This window comes from Theropithecus gelada, chromosome 20, assembly GCF_003255815.1.
Source record: "Theropithecus gelada isolate Dixy chromosome 20, Tgel_1.0, whole genome shotgun sequence".
Lineage (NCBI taxonomy): Eukaryota > Metazoa > Chordata > Mammalia > Primates > Cercopithecidae > Theropithecus > Theropithecus gelada.
The window spans coordinates 42555232-42559558 of NC_037688.1; the positions used below are offsets into that span (position 1 = coordinate 42555232).

At 49.2% G+C, this 4327-nt stretch overlaps 1 pseudogene; it reads left to right on the forward strand.

Moving 5' to 3' along the window:
- The first annotated feature begins 3512 nt into the window (after window positions 1-3512).
- On the forward strand, window positions 3513-3892 carry LOC112613847 (annotated as a pseudogene).
- The last annotated feature ends 435 nt before the right edge of the window (window positions 3893-4327 follow it).

The window sequence follows — 4327 nt, forward strand, 5'->3', positions numbered from 1 at the left end:
TAGTAGAGACAAGGTTTCACCATGTTGATTAGGCTAATCTCAAAATCCTGACCTCAGGTGATCCACCCACCTCGGCCTCCCAAAGTGCTGGGATTACAGGTGTGAACCACTGTGCCTGGCCAAGTTTAATTTCTTAATCCTCATAGCAACCCCATGAGGTAGGTGTCATTTTTATCCACATTTTACAGATGAAGAAACTGAGGCACAGAGAGGGTAAGTGACTCACGCAAGTTCACACAGGCTGGAGGGAACAGAACTGGGATTTCAGCCTGAGCTACCTGGTTCCTGGGGCCTTCAATTGCATAACGCACTTAATCCTCCAAAGCTGTTCCAGGATAGCTCTCAGGCCCCAGACTCCTGAGTCAACACCAGCAGCACAGTCATGAAGAACATCACATCAAGAAAGATACAAAAGCATCAGTCGGGCGTGGGGCACACCTGTCGCCCTAGCTGCTCAGAAGGCTGAGGCAGGAAGATGGTTTGAGCCTGAGAGGTGGAGGCTGCAGTGAGCTATGATCCCGCCACAGCACTCTAGCCTGGGTTACAGAGCAAGACCCTGTGTCGAGAAAATGACAATCAATTCAATTCAAGGCAGATACTAATCGTCCCCAGATCACTGGCTCTGTGCTCAGCAAACTTTATCACAAGGGCAGCGATGTGGATCAGAGTGACGATCACTTCACAGATGAGACACTTCCCTCCCTGCCTGCCGCCCAGATGCGAAGGAGGGAGAAGCCAAGTCTCAGCCTTCGACGGCTCCTTCCTTTCCAGACTGCGTGGGTTGGTTTTTCCTCTAGCTGCTTTGCCAATTCAAGAGCAACAAACTCCACCACCTGCCATGTACTAAGAGGAAAATTATTTTTTTTGAAACGAAAGGACACCGAATACAGCAGGGACACCCTGAGGTGTCGGCAGAGATGGGTCCCAGCTTGGAGTGGCCACAGGCGCTCCTGTTTGACCCCCCAGTGGCCCCTTCATGTGGAATTTCTCCACTGTCCCCAGGGACTTGGGGACCTAACCCCAAAGTGTAGTCAAGGAAAGGGACTTTAGATGCTGCCAGTGTCTCCGGGCTGCCTGTGTGGCCTCAGCTTACCTCGTCAGCTGTCTTTCAAAACTGCCCCGGTGGCTCGCTCACCAGTCAGTGGTGACAAGAGACAATTTGACAGTCGTAAGAGTGGAGGGTGTGGGCCTCGCTGCAGGCTGGGAGTCACGCAGCAGAAGAACGCCGGGGGCCAGGGCTGCCTTTGGCAACTGCAGTTCCCCTCCCAGCTCAGGAAGCAAGGCCTGAAGGGATTTTCGGGGACTTGTGTCTCTAGTCCTTTCTGCTCAGCTGTTTCCCCAGTATCTCTCTTTAGACTAAGAGCCAGCTCTATTTCTCCAATAACAAAATGAGGGTGATGGTGCCATCCTCAGCACTTAGGGTGGCAGATGCCAGAATTGGGTGGGTGTTCAGAGATGCATCCTGCGAGTCACGATGCCGCCCCTAACATCATGTTTGCGGATGTGCAGTGAGAGCTTTCTCATTCATTCTATCTACAAATGAGGTTCTCAAGTGACTGCTCACAGCACCAGAGATAGAGCGGTTCCCAGATTAGGGGAGGGGTAAACAAGAGTCCCACAAATAGTAGCGGTAGTCAGTGGCATGTGGCGTTGAAGCGGGGGATTTTGTGTGTAAAGACAGGGAGGCTTCCTGGAGGAGGAATCTGGTCTTTATCTTAGGAGCAATGGCCACAGTCATGGAAGTGTTCATCAAGGGTGCTGGGATGAGATTTGCATCTCCAAGGCTCCTTCTGATGGCAGCATGGAAAAGGGGTAGACAGGTCCAGCGTAGAGGCAAGGAGACCAGGTGGAGGCTGTTTCCCAGCCCAGGTGAGAGATTTCAGCAGCTCAGACTGGGATGGTGGCCACTGGGATGGAGAGAAGCTGGTAGAGAGATACTGAGGCAGAGGCACTGGCTTGGGAGTACACAGGCTTTGGGGAGAGGGAGAAGGCAGGGTCAGATGCCTCCCGGTTATCTGGCTTCACGAAGCTGGACCAGCGGTGTTGTCAATCAATGCAGGTACTTTGGGTTGAAGAAGGAAGTAGACAGAAAAATCGTGGCCATAGTAAATTTTTTTAAAGATAGAAAGTATAATCTACAATATGACAGCATCTTTGTTTTAAAATGTACAGAAAAAAGACTGAAAGGAAATTTACTACAGATTAACGAGGTTCTCTCTGAACAGGGGATTGTTTTCTTTCTGCTTTTCTCCATTTCCCAAATTTTCATTAATGATCACATACAATATTACAATTAGGGAAAATCGCACTTGAAAAAAGCATCGTATATTTGACCAACTCTGGAGAAATCCATGCCTTTGATAGAGGTAGCTTTTCCTTTTTTTCAGAGCAGGGAGCAGACAATCCCAGTGCTGGGACTCAATGACCCTTGGTTAAACCTCACCCATTTCCAAGACGATTTGCCAGACAGGCACAGCCTCACACGAGGAGCCTCTCAGAAGAAGTTTTTGTTGTTGTTGTTGTTGTTGTATTGTTTTGTTTTGTTGCTTCATTTATTAAATCTGGGTTTGTGCATCATGTTCTGAATTATAACAGTTCATTGTAAGTTTTTTTGTTTTTTAAGTTCAATATTATATTTTCTCTCTTTCTCCCAAAGAAACATTTAAATCAAACCACAGGATGAAGTTGACATTTGCTTGCAACTTCTGGGCCTTTTAAAAAATAAGAGGAGCTCCCTTCCCTGGCTTCGAAAGGGTAAAGGGGCGTTCTGTTTTGTTTCACTTCTGGATTCGGGTAGAGAAGAACCACTTTGAAGAAATCGCCACCATAAATCCCGTCTGCTTGCTGGGGAAGAACGGTTGGCTGGGGTCCTTTTAAGCTGGGAGCATGAGGAGCTGGAAATGGTGTGGGGCTTCCCTGACACCCAGGAGCCATCAGGAAGAACACAGATGCATTCCATGGGAGATAAACCGAGCTGCTCCCCAAGCGGGGGGTGGGGGACTGGGGGTGGGGAGGCAGGGAGCAGCAAAAGCTCTGCCTCTGCACTGCCAGCTGCCAGCTGCGTCTTTCTAGGGCACCGCCCGTGCCTCTGAGTCCTCCAACTGAACCAGGCTGAGACTCAGCCACCAAGTGTAGGGCATTAGTTGGGTTCTTGCTCCCAGAGCCCAGAGCTAAGTCATTAGGCATGGGAGGTGGCTGTGCATGCATGGAGGGTCAAGCTCTTCTGCCTCGACTAAACAAATAGTAATAATAGAAGTAGTAGTAACAGTAGTAATAATGATAGCAGCAGTAACAGTAATAGCAGTAAGTGGTGGTTGTAGTAGTAATACTGCTATTAGTGGTAATAATCCTAGTAATAATAGTAATATTAATAATAGCATTAGTAACAGTAATAATGGAACTGGTAATAATAGTAGAAACAGCAGTGGTGATAATAATGGTCATCAGAGGAGAACCATCCCAACAACCTGAGCACAGCTGGTCTTCACTGGACACCATGAGCCGCTGTCCAGACCTTTTTCACTCCCACCAACACCGGCTGCTCCACTAACTATGAGATGCTCAAGGAGGAGCAAGAGGTGGCTGTGCTGAGGGCGTCCCACAACCCTGCTCCCCTGATGTCCACCGTGATCTACATCCGCTGCGAGACCTCTGTGTCCAACCATGTCGTCTGGTCCCTGTTTAACACCCTCTTCATGAACTCCTGCTGCCTGGGCTTCATAGCATTGGCCTCCTCCGTGAAGTCTAGGGAAAGGAAGATGGTTGGCGACCTGACCAGGGCCCCAGCCTGTGCCTCCACCGCCAAGTGCCTGAACACCAGGCCCTGATGGTGGGCATCCTCGTGACCATTCTACTCATCGTCATCCCAGTGTTGATCTTCCAAGTCTATTGAAAGATCAGGAGGCACCATCCAGGTCAGGAGCTCTGCCCACGCCCTGTCTCCCACGTGCTCCACCTGCCATTCCTTCTCCTGCCCCTAGAGCCAAGTCCTGTATCAGCCCTTTATCCTCACATGCTTTTCTACGACAGCATTCAATAAAGTCCACGTGTTCCTGGAAAAATAACTAAATAATGGTCATCATAATACTAACACTAGCAATGGCAGCAGCTATCATTTAGTGTCCTCTGCATCCCAGACACCCTTGTAAGCACATTCAGAGACAAACGCATTTAATCTCCAAGACACCTGTGAGGAAGGCAATAAGTTACCACCTCAGTTCACAGATAAAGAAACTGAGGCACAGGGCTTTATGTGATTTGCCCAAGGTCTCCCCACTATTAAAAGACAGGGCCACCAGGCACAGTGGCTCACTCTTGTAATCCCAGC